We start from the raw sequence: 18,772 nt of genomic DNA on the forward strand, positions 1-18,772 counted from the left end.
CTCAAAAAACATAAAACAAACAAACAAAAAAATTAGCCAGGCATGGTGGCTGGCATCTGTGATCTCAGCCACTCAGGAGGCTGAGTATCACTTGACCCCAGGAGGCAGAGGCTGCAGTGAGCCAAGATTGCACCATTACACTACAACCTGGGCAACAGTGTGAGACCCTGTCTCAAAAAAAAAAAAAAAAAGAAAGAAAAAGAAGAAAAGAAGACTCCTTTTCCAATCATAGGGTGGAATGGCACAGGGCGTGTATCTTACTGTGAACCCATGCATTGCCAGATCTCCATCTTGCCACTGATGGCACGACGAATGGTGCATGCCAGCACTGACTGGTTTGGACCAATTGCTAGATCTCCTTTGTAAATACCCAACATCCTGCTCTTCTTTGAACTGGGTTACCTTGGTGACTGTACCTATGGTGTGTCCTGAAGGCAGTGACCTTTCACCAATGTCCACCCAGGGCACTCGTGAGGAGAATCTGTGTGGTCTGGAGATGGAAGTTTGGAGAGGATTAAGGAGGGCTGCTGCAGAAGGCAAGGGCAGGTGCGAGTCCCCTTTAACAAGATGGAGTTCTAACAAGGAATTCAACCCCTAAAGACAGAGAGAGGAATGTCCTAGGAGTCAGAGAAGACCTGACTTCCCATTTGCACTGATACCTGACACCCAGGTAGCTATTGCTTTTCTTTTTTCTTTTTTTCGAGATAGGGTCTTGCTCTGTCACCCAGGCTGGAATGCAGTGGTGTGATCTTGGCTCACTGCCACCTCTGCCTCCTGGGTTCAAGCAATTTTCCCGCCTCAGCTTCCTGAGTAGCTGGGATTACAGGCATGCACCAACATGCCTGGCTGCATAGTTGCCCATAGCGTGGGCAACAAAAAAACAAAAAAAGAAACCCTGTTTGTCCTTTTATTTCAATGTTTAATTTATGGAAAACTGGAAAATACCCCTTTAAATTTAGTCAACACGTTCGCACACAGAATTTTTTTTGCAAGATTAATGTTTACAAACCTTCCACAACTTGTTCAAACCGTGAGCTTATTCTTATCTAATTTAAAAATCACATAACCCTCTAAACTAGGTGAAAATTTACATTCTCCTGCCTTTTTAAAATCTTTTACCAAAAACATGTTTCACTCTTCTCACACACTTTTTTTCAGTTTCAATCATATGTTATAATGGTAACTAGCAATTTTTACTTTTGGTGGCTTAAATTTCCTTTCACGAACCCTTTCATGACTTTCCCATACCATCTACAACATGCTTTGACTTTCTGACTTGTCCTTAACATCCCCTTTTTGAACAAACCAGTTATTTTACTTTAGAACAACAATTTACCATACAAGATGCTTTCTTATAGACCACGAGTCTAACATGTGCACGAGTCAGTGGCTCACATGAAAGCTGCCATGGCGCAATGAAGGTGAAGGCCAGCGTGCTATCCAGTTGAGGTGGGATCCCGTGGCCTCTTCAGTCCACTGAGAGTGCATCATCTCACCTGCTGTGCTGGGTAGGCAGAGCACAACCACCTATGGCTTTTGTTAATTAAAAAAAAAATCTCTTTTCTTTATAACCTTTGCATAGATAGAGTGCATGGCTAATTCCACCATGTTCCCAGGCCTTATCTAGAATCTAATGCTCCTAAGTAGGTAAACTGAACAATTTTCAAAAGCCTAAGAAGCAGTTGATGACCTTAAAGAATCGAACAAACCTAATATCTGACCTGCCTAATTTAGACTAAATGTCTTCATTTTTCCCAATAATCTTTAAAACTTTTTATTTCCCAAAGATTGCTAAAGTTATGTGAACTAAAAGGCATTCGTTTTTATTGTTCTTTCAAAATATTTGATTTAGGTGCTTATTTATTTATTTGAGATTACTGGCTTTAGGGTGGAGTCCTTGGACAAACAGGAAGGAAAGCATGCAGTTTCTAGGGCCCAATATAATAAGTGGGCACAGCAGAAAGGCAAAACAGGTCTCCAAAAATTAAGGGTCCCATTTTTATACCAGATCCTGAATCCCAAAAAGAACAGAGCCTTAGATTTCTGAAGGGAAATCTATCCATTTCCAATTCCTGTGGTTCCATGAGGAAAACAGGTTTTTTTCCAAAATGGCGTCTCTGGTGCCTCCTGTTTTTCCCAAGGAGTCTCAGGCTGTTAGAATTTGAATATACACATTGCCAGGCACGGTGGCTCACACCTGTAATCCCAGCACTTTGGGATCCACCCAAGGTCAGGAGTTCAAGACCAGACTGGCCTACATGGCGAGACCCTGTGTCTACTAAAAATACAAAAATCAGCTGGGCGTGGTGGCAGGCACCTGTAATCCCAACTACCCGGGAGGCTGAGGCAGGAAAGTCACTTGAACCCGGGAGGCGGAGGTTGCCGTAAGCCGAGATCGTGCGATGGCACTCCAGCCTGGGTGACAAGAGTGAAACTCCATCTCAAAAAAAAAAAAAAAGAATTTGAATATACACACACACATATATATATATTTATTTTATATATATATATTTTATTTTATATGTATTTTATTTTATATATATATTTTTTAATGAAAATCACAATTTTGTTTTTGGGTGCCACCTATTTTTGCTTAGATTCACGCTATTTCCTTAGTGCTAGTTAGCAGACACAGAAATGATCTTGACAGGATGCACAAAATATGGAACGCTTCATGAATTTGCATGTCATCCTTGTGCAGGGGGCCATGCTAATCTTCTCTGTATCATTCCAATTTTAGTATATGTGCTGCTGAAGGGAGCACTACACTTTTATTTTATTTATTTTATTTTATTTTATTTTATTTTGTTTTATTTTATTTTATTTATTTTTTTGAGACGGAGTCTCGCTCTGTCGCCCAGGCAGGAGTGCAGTGGTGCAATCTTGGCTCACTGCAAGCTCCGCCTCCCGGATGCAAGCAATTTTCCCGCCTTCCTGAATAGCTGGGATTACAGGCGTGCACCAACATGCCCAGCTAATTTTTTTTTTTTTTTTTTTTTTTTTTTAGTAGAGGCAGAGTTTTGCTATGTTGCCCAGGCTTGTCTTGAATTCCTGACCTCAAGTGATCCTGACCTCAAGTGAGCCTGCCTCAGCCTCCCCAAGTACTGGGATTACAGGCATGAGCCATGACGCCCCGCCAAATATCTACTTTTAATGTACCTGAGTTTTAACTATAGCACTTGTTTTAAAAAGTCCTTTTAAATCTTTTATTACCCAACTTTGGCTAGGCCAAACAGCTAATATTTCTGTGTTCTATAAGAAACAGAGGGAAGAGAATCAACACATGGTAAAGGTCACACCAGAAAGTACTCGTTGAGTGAGCTGGGAATGGAACCCTGAACCCGGCCCACTGCTGTGAAAAGAGAAAGCATGGCCACATGGTATTAGGAGGTTAAGCTTCCAAGGACATGATTGACCAGTTTGCTTGGCCATCTCGAACAGGGGGCTTATGCGGCCCTAGGCACGCATTTTATCCGAAGGTACCCCTCTTTGTGACAGAATACAGAAAGACACAAAGCACACCAGATTGATTACAGCTTCTTAAGACCAGCCTCAGAATTCTTTTTTGTATTAATCAAAGCATTACAGAGGAGATAAACAGTGATTTTTACTGTTCATTTAACCAGTTTGCACAGAGAGAGGCCGGAGTCTAATGGGTAAGAAATACTTTACCTTTTGCCAGCATGCCAGGCTTCTGGGTTCCCTTTGCCCAGGTGGCCCTAGTGACCCTGTTTGCCACACTATAGTCCTGAGGGCCAAGCCTGTGGCATCATAAAGGAAATTCTTTTTCTGTTTTATGGAACCTTAGGCAAAAGCCTCTTAGTTTTGCAAGCTGTGGCCTGAGGGGTTGCGTGGGGTAAGCCAATTAACATTTTTCATTCTGGCGCCAAAGCAAAATACGTGACAAAACCCAGACACTGGCCACTGTGCTTAGCACCCAATATTGAACTCGCAAGGCTCAAACTTGCCCCCAGCTGGGCCCTGTCATCTTTAATCCATTTTTAACCAAGGGGGACTTTACTGAGGGGAGGGCCTCTAACCCAATCCCATCCTTTACTTAGGTAGAATGGACCCCATTACTTATCCAAAGTCAGCCAACTGGTGCTGCAGTCTGCTTCCTTTGGATCGGGATAGTAACGAAGCTGAAAGATTAGCAGATTTAACTTTTGGGAGCCCTCGTTTTAATTTTTTAATTTTTATTTATTTATTTATTTTTGAGACGGTGTTTTGCTCTTGTTGCCCAGGCTGGAGTGCAATGGAGCAACCTCGGCTCACTGCAACCTCAGCCTCCTGGCTTCAAGATTCTCCCGCCTCAGCCTCCCAAATAGCTGGGATTACAGGTGCGTGCCACCACACCTGGCTAATTTTTTGTATTTTTAGTAGAGACAGAGTTTCACCATGTTGGCCAGGCTAGTCTCGAACTCCTGACCTCAGGTGATACAACCTGCCTTGGCCTTCCAAAGTGCTGGGATTATAGGTGTGAGCCACCGCGCCCGGCCTCATTTTTATTTTTTGAGACAGAGTCTCGCTCTGTCACCCAGGCTGGAGTACAGTGGTACAATCTCCGCTCACTGCAACCTCCGCCTACTGGATTCAAGCAATTCTCATGCCTCAGCCTCCTAAGTAGCTGGGACTACAGGCACAAACTACCACGCCCCACTAATTTTTGTCTTTTTAGTAGAGATGGGTTTCACCATGTTGGGCAGGCTGGTTTTGAACTCCTGAGCTCAGGTGATCCACCCACCTTAGCCTCCCAAAGTGCTGGGATTACAGGCGTGAGCCACCACGCTCAGCCAGATTTTGCCATTTCTGTAACTCTTTGTTCCTTCCCGTGCCTAATGTATAAGCAGGAAGGAACTCAGTTTTTCAGAATTTAAGGATCCCATTTTTGGTGGGGCACAGTGGCTCATGCCTGTAATCCCAGCACTTTGGGAGGCAGAGGCGGGCGGACGACGAGGTCAGGAGATCGAGACCATCCTGGCTCACACGGTGAAACCCCGTCTCTACTGAAAATACAAAAAAAAAAAATCAGCCAGGCGTGGTGGCGGGTGTCCGTAGTCCCAGCTACTCGGGAGGCTGAGGCAGGAGAATGGCGTGAACCTGGGAGGTGGAGCTTGCAGTGAGCCGAGATCGCGCCACTGCACTCTAGCCTGGGCGACCAAGCGAGACTCCACCTCAAAAAAAAAAAAAAAGGATCCCATTTTTACCTAAAATATTGGCATTACTCTCAGGTTCCCTTGATTAACTTACCCAGTAATTTTTTTTTAAATACCTAAGTGCACAAGAAAAATGAAACAAAGGGGCAGAACACAAACATCCCCGTTAATTTTTAAAAGCCAAATTTTACACCTCCTGCAATATTACCATTTGCTACCAGTTTCCTTCTGACTGAGGCCTCTAACTGGGTCCAAGCCAGCTAATTACCAGATCAGATCCGTTCCCGGAAACAGTCCAGTTTCTGTCACAGCTTCCAAACCCAGTTTGGATCAGATATTTGCTCAATGAAACTCGGAGAGCTCAAAACACAAATCTGTGGAGCTCTGAAATCCGAGAGGGAACTCACCCACAATCCCCGGCCACTCGAGAGGTCAATGGACACAAGTGGGTTCCGCAGGCACCTTGCGTGTTCACTCAGCACTCCTGAAGGTCCCTAGAAGCTCTACTCTGGACTCCGCTTCTGACACCATCTGTTAAAAGAAAAACTTCAGCAGAATTAAATTTAAAGGGGGCCAGGTACAGTGGCTCACACCTGTAATCCCAGCACTTTGGGAGGCTGAGGTGAGCAGATCACTTGAGGTCAGGAGTTCAAGACCAGCCTGGCCAACGTGGTAAATACCCGTCTCTACTAAAAACAGAAAAAATTAACCAGGTGTTGTGGTGGGCACCTGTAATACCAGCTACTCGTAAGGCTGAGGCGGGAGCATCACTTGAATTAGGACGCGGAGGTTGCAGTGAGCAGAGATGGTGCCAGTGCACTCCAGCCTGGGGCACAGAGCGAGACTCTGGGCACAGAGTGAGACTCCGTCTCAAAAAAATAAAAATAAAAATAAAAATAAAATAAAATAAAAATGAAATAAAATAAAAATAAAAATAAAATAAAAATAAAAATGAAATAAATAAAAATAAATAAAATAAAATAAAATACATAAAATAAATTTAAAGGAGTTTAACTGAACAACGAACCTCTGGCAAATCAGGCAGCTCCTGAAGTCACGGCAGATTGAGACGGACTGCAGGGGTGCCTCGTGGTCAGAACAAATTTATGGACAAGAAAAGGAAAGTGACATACAGAAATCGGAAGTGAGGTACAGAAAGAGCTGGATTGGTTAACGCTCAGCGTTTGCCTTATTTGAACACAGTTTGAATTCTCAGCAGCCTGTGAGTGGATGAAGTAAAGCTGCTGGACTGCTGGGATTGGCCAACACTCAGTGGCGGTTACAGGCACATAAAACGTAAGTTAGGCTTCCTTTTTTTTTTTTTTTTGATACGGAGTTTCCCGCCCTTGTTGACCAGGCTAGAGCGTGCAATGGCGCAATCTCGGCTGACTGCAACTTCTGCCTCCTGGGTTCAAGCTATCCTCCTGCCTCGGCCTCCCGAGTAGCTGGGATTACAGGCATGAGCCACCACGTCTGGCCAATTTCGTATTTTTATTTTATTTTTTTTATTTTTGAGACGGAGTCTCGCTGTGTGGCCCAGGCTGGAGTGCAGTGGCGCAATCTCGGCTCACTGCAAGCTCCGCCTCCTGGGTTCCCGCCATTCTCCTGCCTCAGCCTCTCCGAGTAGCTGGGACTACAGGCGCCCGCCACCACGCCCGGGTAATTTTTTGTATTTTTAGTAGAGTTGGGGTTTCACCGTGGTCTCGATCTCCTGACCTCGTGATCCGCCCGCCTCGGCCTCCCAAAGTGCTGGGATTACAAGCGTGAGCCACCGCGCCCGGCTAATTTCGTATTTTTAGAAGAGACGGGGTTTCTCCATGTTGGTCAGGCTAGTCTCAAAGTCCCGACCTCAGGTGATTCGCGCGCCTCGGCCTCCCAAAGAGCTGGGATTACAGGCGTGAGCCACCGTGCCGGGCCTAATTTAGGTTTTCAATCTTTTGTACCTATTAAGTTAGGTTGCAGTTCATCCACAAGGACTCAAATATAGAATTATGGAGTCCTTCTCAGGCCATATTTAGTTTGCCTTAACACAAGGGTCTCAACAAACAAACAAACACAGGGGGTGTCACTATACTGCCCAGGCTGGTCTCTTAACTCCTGGTCTCAGGCGATCCTCCTGCCGCAGCCTCCTACAGTGCTGGAATTGCAGGCCTGAGCCACCACGCAGGGCCTGGACAACCCTTTTTTTTTTCCCCAAGACGGAGTCCCACTCTGCCGCCCGGGCTGGAGTGCAGCGGCACAATCTAGGCTCACTGCAACCTCCGCCTCCCGCGTTCAACCGATTTTCCCACCTCAGCCTCCCGAATAGCTGGGATTACAGGCGCCTGCCACTACGCCCTGCTAAATTTTGTATTTTTCCGTAAAGACGGGGTTTCGCCACGTTGGCCAGGCTGGTCTCGAACTCCTCACCTCGGGTGATCCTCCCAAAGTGCTGGGATTACAGGCGTGAGCCACCGTGCCCGGCCTGGACCCCTCTTAACGGGTGCTCTGATGTGAACCACCCTGCCCAGCTTGGACCCCTCTTAATGGGTGCCCTGATGCGAACCACCGCGCCCGGCCTGGACCCCTCTTAATGGGTGCCCTGATGCGAACCACCGCGCCCGGCCTGGACCCCTCTTAACGGGTGCTCTGATGCGAACCACCCTGCCCAGCTTGGACCCCTCTTAATGGGTGCCCTGATGCGAACCACCACGCCCGGCCTGGACCCCTCTTAATGGGTGCCCTGATGCGAACCACCACGCCCGGCCTGGACCCCTCTTAATGGGTGCCCTGATGCGAACCACCGCGCCCGCCCTGGACCCCTCTTAATGGGTGCCCTGATGCGAACCACCAAGCCCGCCCTGGACCCCTCTTAATGGGTGCCCGGATGCGAACCACCACGCCCGGCCTGGACCCCTCTTAATGGGTGCCCTGATGCGAACCACCGCGCCCGGCCTGGACCCCTCTTAATGGGTGCCCTGATGCGAACCACCGCGCCCGCCCTGGACCCCTCTTAATGGGTGCTCTGACGCCGCGGTTTCCCGAGGTCTAGCGGGCCAGATGGGCTCTGGACTTCCTGGTTGGATGAAGGGCTGTGGCTGCAGAGCTGTCTGGGGCGGGGGGTTGGGCGGGGCGAGGTGGCGATACTTCCAGGCAGCGGGCGAAAGGGAAGCCTGTTAACTAGGGGCCCATGGCCCGGGGGGCATCGTGGGGGATACATACTGACCTGCCGCGTTGGCACCGGAAGATTGTCGCAGGGCTGGACAGCAGAACTCTGAAATTGGAATAGAGACGGCAGAAAAATTCAAAATTGTGCCGTATTCCAATTAAACAAGTTCTGATCCCTCAAAAGGGAACCAAGATGTTGGTTCCAGGTGGCAAAGAAAGGTGTCGCCGGGCCCGGGGTGGATGGACCGGGAGCCGCGCGCCAGCGCCTCGTGGCGCAGCGAAACTCCTGAGGGACGTGCAGCGGGCGCGCACTCTAGAGACCTCCGTCCAGGGCGTGGCGGCGTCGGGGGGTGTGGAGACGCCGGCAGCGGAAACAGGGGTCAGGCGAGAGGGCGTGGAGCGCGCCATGGGCGGGGGGCGCGCTTCAGAGGGCGTGGGGGATGCGTGAGCAGCCGCGTCCCAGGCAGGCGGCGGGAAGTGAGCCTGGCATCTGGGTATGGTTGAGGGAGGAGGCCGCGGCGGGGGGCTTTGCAGGTAAAGAGGCCAGCCTTGCAGGGGTTAGGGATGTGGAGGGATGTGGAGACCCTGAGAGCACACCTAGCACTGCAGGTGAGGAGATCCACGCCCAGGGTGTCCCGGGTGAGAAGGTGGGCAAATGTACCCGCTTAGGGGGCAGTGGAGACAAGAAGAGGGACAGGGTCACGGGCATAGGGGCAGAGGAGATGCTCGAAGCGCCACGTTCCGCAAGAATCAACACACATAGAGAGATCGCAGGCAGGCAAAGCCGTCAGTGTGACTCATGTCTCTCTCAGGTTTGGAGATTGGAGAGGAGACTGGTTCCTGCTCTGGCTCTCCAGTATTATCGTTTTGTTTTGTGTTCTTGAGGCAGGGTCTGGCTCTGTCGCTCAGGCTGGAGTGCTGTGTCTCCATCTCAGCTCACTGCAGTCTTGACCTCCCAGGCTGAAGCGATCCGCCTGCCTCAGCTTCCTGAATAGCAGGGACTGCAGACACGTGCCACCACACCTGGCGAATTTTTGTAGTCAGGGATCTCACCATGTTGCCCAGGGTGGTCTGGAACTCTTGAGTTCAAGTGATCTGCCTGCCTTGGCCTCTCAAAGTGCTGGGATTACAGGCGTGAGCCACCACACATGGCCTAACTCTTAAGTTCTTGAACCAAATCTGGGAAGAGAGAAAATGTGAGAGGAAGGGCACAGTGGCTCTTGCCTGTAATCTCAACACTTTGGAAGACCAGTGTGGGCAGATCACCTAAGGCCAGGAGTTCCAGACCAGCCTGGCCAACATGGCAAAACTCCATCTCTACTAAAAACACAAAAATTAGGGCCGGGCGCGGTGGCTCACGCCTGTAATACCAGCACTTTGGGAGGCCAAGGCAGGTGGATCACGAGGTCAAGAGATCGAGACCATCCTGGCCAACATGATGAAAACCTGTTTCTACTAAACGTACAAAAATTAGCAGTGTGTGGTGGTGGGCACCTGTAGTCCCAGCTACTCGAGAGGCTGAGGCAAGAAAATCACTTGAACCTGGGAGGCAGAGGTTACAGTGAGCCGGGATCACACCACTATACTCCAGCCTGGCACGGAGTAAGACTCCGTCTCAAAAAAAAAAAAAAAATTAGCCAGGCGTGGTGGTGTATGCCTATTGTCCCAGCTACTCGGGAGGCTGAGGCAAGAGAGTCACTAGAACCGGGAGACAGAGGTTGCAGTGAGCTGAGATCACACCACTGCACTCCAGCCTAGGCAACAGAGCAAGACTCCATCTCAAAAAAAAAAAAAAACAAAAAAAAGCGAATCAGAGTGATTCAATGGGATAGGGTTCCTTAGGAGAGGCCACATTTTTCCCAGGACAGAAGCTCCCTTACCAAGAATAGCATACCCATCTGTTTTCTGTATACCCAGTTAGCAGACCAATCCCCAACTCCCACCTGCACTTACGTTACAGGAAGGAGGGCTGGAAAGGGATGGAACAATGGGTTAGTAAAAATGCCATCTGGGCATAGGAACATCCTAGCATGCTTGGGCAACATATGGAAAATCAGAGCTGTCTTTCCTGTAAGAGGCTCTATGGTAAGGAAAATTGCTTTTCCTTTGATCTCTGCAAAGACGCTGACTTATTTACTAGTGGGAAGTGACTGACCTAGGGACCTTTGGAGGTTTTTTTTTTTTTGAGGTTTGTGGAAATATAAATGAGAAAAAAATCTGGGGCTGGGAGTAGTGGCTTCCGCCTATAATCCCAGCACTTGAGAGGCCGAGTTGGTGGATTGCTTAAGGCCAGGAGCTGGAGACCAGCCTGGGCAACATAGTGACACTCCATCTCTACAAAAAATACAAAAATTAATTGGGTGCAGTGGTGCATGCCTGTAATCCCAGCACTTTGGGAGGATTGCTTGAGCCCAGGAGGTTGAGGCTGCAGTGAGCTGTGATCACACCACTGCTCTCCAGCCTGGGCGATAGAGTGAGATCCTATCGCCAGAAAAAAAAAAAAAAAAAAAAAAAAAAAAAAGCTGCATGAAACAGCCTCAGCAGACTTTAATAACACGGTTATATAGAACAAGTTCTAAAGACAGTTCCTTACATTTTGAATTTGTTAGGTACTGAGTCATACTGAATGTTAATTATCGTAGCTAGTTTTAGGTCAAAGTGATTCTGGTCTAGCAATTGCAAGTGAAGCAACAGATGAAGAAAACTGAGTTGGAGCCACACAAAATTCATGGTCTGCCTTGCCTTTTTCTTGGAACTTGAGACCGGGGCACCCCAATACCAGACACTGACACTGTGCCTTGCACAGCTAAATGTTGTTTCTTCCAGGGCATGTCCAGGACCATTTGATCCAGCCTGTTTTCCCACAATTCAAATTAAAAAAATGAGCCTGGCCAGCATTTGCTTTGAGACCAGCCTGGAGAACATGGCAAAACCCTGTCTCTACGAAAAATACAAGAATTAGGATTGGTTGCTCGTGTCTGTGTTCCCAGCTACTTAGGAGGCTGAGGCAGAAGGATCATTTGAGCATAGGAGGTGGAGATTGCAGTGAGCCAAGATCCCCACGCCATTGCACTCCAGCCTGGGTAAAAGAGGAATAATATCTTAAAAGAAAGAAAGAAAGGGCTGGGCATGGTGGCTCACACCTGTAATCCCAGGACTTTGGGAGGCAGAGGCAGGTGGATCACCTGAGGTCCGGAGTTCGACACTAGCCTGGCCAACATGGTGAAACCTCATCTCTACTAAACATACAAAAAATTAACTGGGTGTGGTGGCGAGCGCCTGTAATCCCGGCTATTCTGGAGGCTGAGGCAGGAGAATTGCTTGAATCTGGGAGGTGGAGGTTGCAATGAGCAGAGATTGTGCCATTGCACTCCAGCCTGGGTGACAAGAGTGAAACTGTCTCAAAAAAAAAAAAAAAAAAGAGAGACAGAGAAAGGGAGGGAGGAAAAGTGTACTAGCTGACTTTTTTTAATTGATTTATTTTATTTTATTTTATTTTTTGAGATAGAGTCTCACTGTGTCACCCAGGCTAGAGTACAATGGCGTGATCTCAGCTCACTGCAACTTCTGCCTCCCAGGTTCAAGCGATTCTCCTGATTCAGCCTCCCGAGTAGCCAGGATTACAGGCACCCACCACCACAACCAGCTAATTTTTTTGTATTTTTAGTAGAGATGGAGTTTTGCCATGTTGGCCAGGCTGGTCTCAAACTCCTGACCTCAGGTGATCCACCTGCCTCGGCTTCCCAAAGTGCTGGGATTACAGGTGTGAGCCACCACGCCCCGCCTAATTTTTTTTTTTTTTTTAGGCTTGATCTTGCTGTGTTGCCCAGGCTGGAGTGTAGTGTCGTGATCTTGGCTCACTACAACTTCCATCTCCTGGGGTCAAACCATTCTCCTACCTCAGCCTCCTGAGTAGCTGGGAATACAGGCTCACGCCACCACACCCAGCTAATATTTGCAATTTGGTAGAGATGGGGGTCTCACCATGTTGCCCCAGCTGGTTCAGGACTCCTGAGCTCAAATGAACCGCCTGCCTCAGCCTCTAAAGAGCTGGGATTACAGGCATGCATCACTGCACGTGGCTGGGTCTATAATTTTAAAAGGGTTATAAAAGCAGAGAATGAGGAGGATGACATATAGCAGGGAGAGTGGGATGCTTGGAAGTGGGGGACCCAAGGAGTGGGGAATGCGTTGCAGGGGAGGGGGAGAAGCAGAAGGCATGGAAGGTGTTGAAGCCAAGGTGAAGGCTGCGTTTGGCTCTCTGAAGGTTGGCTGAAGAACTGATAGGAGGCAGATTAGCAGGAGAAAAGGCTTACAAATGTATTTAACCTGAGCTTGGGGAGAGCCACAGTGATCGCCCACCCCCCAAGGAGGTTCAGAAGCTTATATGTTCTCCTGGCAAACTGATTATGGGAGGGGGCTAGAGGAATTCCGTTGAGGGCAATAAAGGATTACTAGAGAGCATGAATGTGTCCTGGAAATCATTCCTATTGACAGTGATGGGATCTGTTCAGGTGTGGTTACATTCTTTGTCTCATAGGGAGGAGAAGAAAAAACAATTATTCCCCTTGGCAGGTCTGGATCTTACACAGATAAAGGCCTGTGCTTTGGGAGACATGATGCGGGGAAGTCAGAGACCTTGAGGCTCATTTATTTATTTATTATTATTTTTTGAGACAGAGTCTCGCTCTGTTGCCCAGGCTAGAGTGCAGTGGCGTGATCTCGGCTCACTGTAACCTCTGCCTCCCAGATTCTCCTGCCTCAGCCTCCCAAGTAGCTGGGATTATAGGCGTGTGTCACAATACCCAACTAATTTTATTTTTCTGTATTTTTAGTAGAGACAGGGTTTTGCATGTTGGTCAGTCTGGCCTTGAACTCCTGACCTCAAGTGATCTGCCTGCCTCGGCCTCCCAAAGTGCTGGGATTACAGGCATGAGCCACTGCGCCCAGCCCTTGAGGCTCCTTTAATGTGCTGTATTTAGGGGTATCAGTTTCTGAGCCCCAACAAGGGGGAGAGGGTCATGAAGAGGGAGGACTCTAGAAGAGGGACAGGTCAAGGACTAAGAGGATGAAAGGAGGAAGACCAGACCAGGCACAGTGGCTCATGCCCATGATCCCAGCATTTTGGGTGGCCAAGGCAGGAGGATTGCTTGAGGCCAGGTGTTCAAGACCACCCTGGGCAACATAGGGAGACCCTGCCTCTACAAACAATAAAAAATTAGCAGGACATGGTGGTACATGCCTGAGGTCCCAGCTACTCGGGAGGGTGAGGTGGGAGATTGCTTGGAGGGGCCGGGTTGTCAAGGCTGCAGTGAGCTGTGATCGTGCCACTGCATTCCAGCCTGGGTGACAGAGCAAGATCAGTCTCAAAAAATAAAAATAAAAATTAGACATGCATGGTGGCATGTACCTGTTGGTCCTAGCTACTTGGAAGGGTGAGGTAGGAGGATCACCTGAGCCTGGGGAAATTTATTTGGGCTGCAGTGAGCTATGACTGCATCTTGGCATTCCAGCCTGGGAGACACAGCAAGACCCTGTCAAGAAAGAAAGAGAGAGGCCGGGCGCGGTGGCTCACGCCTGTAATCCCAGCACTTTGGGAGGCCGAGGCGGGCGGATCACGAGGTCAGGAGATCGAGACCACGGTGAAACCCTGTCTCTACTAAAAAATACAAAAAAATTAGCTGGGCATGGTGGCGGGCGCCTGTAGTCCCAGCTACCCGGAGAGGCTGAGGCAGGAGAATGGTGTGAACCCGGGAGGCGGAACTTGCAGTGAGCCGAGATTGCACCACTGCACTCCAGCCTGGGCGACAGAGCGAGACTCTGTCTCAAAAAAAAAAAAGAAAGAAAGAAAGAGAGAGAGAGAGGGAGGGAGGGAGGAAGGAAGGAAGGGAAAGAGAAAGAGAGAAAGGAAAGAAAGAAAGGGAAGGAGAAAGAGAAAGAAAAGAAAAGAAAGAAGGAAACAAGGAAAGAAGGAAGGAAGGAAAGAGAGATAGAAAGAGAGAGAAAGGAAGAAGGAAAGAAAGAAAGAAGGTGAGAGAGAGAGAAAGAAACAGAAATAGATAAAGAGACAGAAAGAAAAAGAAAAGAAAGAAAGAGAGAAAGAAAGAACAGAAAGAAAAGAAAAGAAAGAGCGAGCGACCAGGGCAAGAATATGTGGCGGACTGTGCTTGACAGTGAGGTATTGTTCCTCACAGGAGGGCATTAGCTGCCGGGGGCCGCCCACAGGCGCTGACCCCAACAACGGCTGAATAAAACGCACACTGACACACAGATATCCTGCTTTGCCAGTCCAGCTGAGTGTCAGTGTACGAGAATGTTTAAAATATTTACTCTGTGGCTCTTTCCATAAAATGTTGCTGACCCTGGAGGTTAAGCTTTGAGCCCCACCCAGAGTCTCTAGAGCAGTCATGCTAAAAGTACCCGGTCTTTGAGGGAAGTTTGAAGGATTGGGTTCCTGGCAAAGAAGAGGGCTGTGCCAGGGCAGCTTATACTCACGGGAAGAATTCAAGGACTTGGATGCTGAATTCACCCTGGTATCCATAGGATCAAAGGTGTTCGTGGCATCACCACAATGGGCGTCCGTAGACAAGGCAGGTGGGGGTTTTTGGCAACTGTGGATACCGCAAGAGTGGCCCTGTAGAACAAAGGGACATTGTGGCTCATTCTTTTATTTCTTATTTTTTATTTATTTTTTTAAATTATTATTATTATTTATTTTTCTTTTTTTGAGACGGACTCTCTCTCTGTCGCCCAGGCTGGAGTGCAGTGGCGCGATCTCGGCTCACTGCAAGCTCCGCCTCCCGGGTTCACGCCATTCTCCTGCCTCAGCCTCTCCGGGTAGCTGGGACTACAGGCGCCCGCCACCACGCCTGGCTAATTTTTTGTATTTTTAGTAGAGACGGGGTTTCACCGTGTTAGCCAGGATGGTCTTGATCTCCTGACCTCGTGATCTGCCCGCCTCGGCCTCCCAAAGTGCTGGGATTACAGGCTTGAGCCACCGCGCCCGGCCTATTATTATTATTTTTTGAGATACAGTTTCACTCTGTCCCTAGGCTGGAGTGCAGTGGCGCGATCTCGGCTCACTGCAACCTCCACCTTCTGGGTTCAAGCAATTCTCCTGCCTCAGCCTCCCGAGTAGCTGGGATTACGCCCGCCTGCCACCACGCCTGGCCAATTTTTGTATTATTAGTAAAGACGGAGTTTCACCATGTTGGCCAGGCTGGTCTCAAACTCCTGACCCCAAGTGATCCACCCACCTCGGCCTCCCAAATTGCTGGGATTACAGGCGTGAGCCACCACACCAGGCCTTGGGAGACTGAGGTGGGAGAATCGCTTGAACCCAGGAGGTGGAGGTTACAGTGAGCCGAGTTCGCACCACTGCACTCCAGCCTGGGCGACCAGAGTGAAACTGTATCAAAAAAAAAAAAAAAAGATAAACTAATGATTCCTTCTAGGGAGATATAGATGACATCAGAGAGCACATTTTATAAGAACACATAACAACAGAGTGAAAAAAGCCCCACCGTAGGGGAATTACCCTCCCCGCCCATTCATCAGGTGAGGAAGTCAAAACCAGGAACAGTGGGGACACGAGGGGTGGCTTCAGTCGATAGTTCGCCCAGGGAGGAGGCTGGGTGCAGGGCCAGCATTGGTGTCGCTACGTATTCACACCCCCTGGACTGGGAATTCACACCCAGCCCCCCAGACTATGGTTCACAGACTCACACCCTAGCTGGCTGGTGCAGTCCTTGGCCTTTTCCCTCCTGTTTCCTCTGGGAACTTTCTCTGGGAACTTCTTGTTCTCGCTCTTTTTTTTTTTTTTTTTTTTTTTTTGTAGAGGTGAGGGTCTCACCATGTTGGCCAGGCTGGTCTCTAACTCCTGGGCTCAAGTGGTCCTCCTGCCTTGGACTCCCAAAGTGCTGGGATTACGGGCGAGAGCCACTGCGCCCGGCCGGAATTTCTCTTTTTCATCTTCCCTAAGAAGTCTTGAGTCTCTGGATGGCTCAGGCTTTGATTGTACCTCCTGGGTTTTGAACTTTGTTAAATGCAACCCCAGGGAAAAATCATGCCCACACCTGGGAACCATGCCCCTGTCTGGTCTCAGAGTCTGGGTTTTAACAGCTCCCCAGATGATTCTTATTATTCTCACTTTGGGGAAATACTGGGCTAGAAGGTGATGAGAGGAAGACAGGATTTGATGTTAGTGAAGCCCTTCTCCAAAGATGCTAGGAAGCCATTCTTTTTCTTTTCTTTTGTTTTTTTTTGAGATAGAGTCTCATTCTGTTGCCCAGGATGGAGTGCAAGGGTGCAATCTCGGCTCACCACAACCTCCACCTCCCGGGTTCAAGTGATTCTCTCGCCTCAGCCTCCTGAGTAGCTGGGATTACAGGCACACACCATCACTCCCAGCTAATTTTTGTATTTTTGGTAGAGATGGGGGTTTCACCATGTTGGCCAGGCTGGTCTCGAACTGCTGACCTCAGGTGATCCGCCACCTCGGCCTCCCAAAGTGCTGGGATTACACCTGGCCTCTGTCTCTTTCCCTTTGTCTTCATCTCTGTGTCTCCCTTCCCTCTCCCTTCCTGTCTCCCTGTCTCACTTTCCTCTTCCCCTACTTTCTCTTCCTACCCCCTCCCCTTCTGTTTCTCTCTCTCTTCCAAAAATTTATTTTGAAAACATACTTGGTGACAGGCACTGTTATGGGAACTGCGACACAGTGGGGAATGACTGGGGTCCCTGCACACATTAAAGAGTGAGGTTCCATGGCCAGGCGCAATGGGTCACTCCTGTAATCCCAGCACTTTGGGAGGCCGAGTTGGGCAGATCATTTGAGGTTAGGAGTTCGAGACCAGCCTGGGCAACATGGTGAAACCCCGTTTCTAAAAAAAAAAAAAACAAAAAAACAAAAACATAAAAATTAGCCAGGTGTGGTGGTGCATGCCTGTAATCTCAGCTACTCAGGAGGCTGAGGTGTGAGAATCGCTTGAACCCAGGAGACGGAGGTTGCAGTGAGCCAAGATCATGCCACTACATTCCAGCCTGGGAGATAGAGTTAGACTCCACCTCAGGAGAAAAAAAGAAAAAAGAAAAAAAAGAAAGCTTTATAGCAGAAAAAAAACGAAGGCTTCAGATATGTCCTGATCAAAGGCTGCTGGCGTTGGGAGGCTGCCAGGGTGCTAACCAGAAGTAGAATCCTGTGGGATTGTTTCTAGACAAACATTGGGTTTCTCTGGTTGGTCCTAAGTTGAAATCAAGGTTGGGGGGTGGGCACAAAAATTAGGGAAGCTATGAGTGATGGATCAAGCCCTGGGCATTTGGGGCTGATTGCTGCAGAAATTGTGACTTGGTTTCCTGGCCTGGTGGTTGTACAAGTTTTGGGGTTATGGTTCTTTTTTAATTAATTGTAGAGGCCGGGCATGGTGGCTGAAGCCTGTAATTCCAGCAGTTTGGGAGGCTGAAGCAGGTGGATCACCTGAGGTCAGGAGTTTGAGACCAGCCTGGCCAACATGATGAAACCCCGTCTCTACTAAAAATACAAAAATTAGCCGGGTGTGGTGGTGCGTGCCTGTAGTCCCAGCTACTTGGGAGGCTGAGACAGGAGAACCACTTGAACCCAGGAGGTGGAGGTTGCAGTGAGCCGCGATCACACCACTGTACTCCAGCCTGGGCGACAAAGTGAGACTCCCTCTTTGTGTTTTTGTAGGGACAGTGTTTCGCCATGTTGCCTAGGCTCAAACCCCTGAGCTGAAGCAATCCACCTGCCTCAGCCTCCCAAAGTGCTTGGATTACAGGTGTGAGCCACTGTGCCCAGCCTGTTTTTGTTATTCATTTAATAATTTTTCTTGATAATGTTTGCTTTGATATAGGGGCTTGCTCTGCCACCCAGGCTGGAGTGCAGCGGTGCAATCACAGCTCACTGCAGCCTCAACCTCCTGGGCTCAAGCAATCCTCCCGCCTCCCCCTCCCCCTCCGAAATCCCCTGGGATTACAGGTGTGGGCCGCCGAGCCGGCAGGCTGTTATTAAGGTTGTTTTTAACATTTTTTCCTGAGCCCCAACCAATCAAATATTCGCCTATGGCTAAGCAATGGCTGCCGCCCATTTATCTATTATAGCTTTGTCCTCTCTCTAGTCAGCCGTCCTGTAGATAAGATGTATTGAGATACTCAGTCATAGAAGCTGCCGCTGGCACCACCCAATCCAGACCTTTCTCTTCCTTTGATTCTATCTGAAATTACTCAACTCCAAATCCTACAGTAGATTCTTTTTTTTCTTTTTCTTTTTTTTTTTTGAGATGGAGTTTTGCTCTTGTTGCCCAGGAGGCTTGGAGTGCAATGGCACAGTCTCGGCTCATGGCAACCTCCCCTTCCCAGGTTCAAGCGATTCTCCTGCCTCAGCCTCCCCAGTAGCTGGGATTACAGGCATGCGCCACCATGCCTGGCTAATTTTGTATTTTTAGTAAAGACGGAGT

The 18,772-nt window shown here is 48.7% G+C and overlaps 1 non-coding gene across 1 annotated transcript; it reads right to left on the bottom strand.

Annotated features, from left to right (window-relative positions):
* Positions 1–2,656: 2,656 nt before the first annotated feature.
* On the bottom strand, positions 2,657–2,764 carry LOC115837194. Its single transcript, XR_004032211.1, has one exon. It is a non-coding gene; the product is annotated as a U6 spliceosomal RNA (small nuclear RNA).
* Between the last annotated feature and the right edge of the window lie 16,008 nt (positions 2,765–18,772).

Source organism: Nomascus leucogenys, chromosome 10 (assembly GCF_006542625.1).
Source record: "Nomascus leucogenys isolate Asia chromosome 10, Asia_NLE_v1, whole genome shotgun sequence".
In the NCBI taxonomy this organism is placed as follows: Eukaryota; Metazoa; Chordata; class Mammalia; order Primates; family Hylobatidae; genus Nomascus; species Nomascus leucogenys.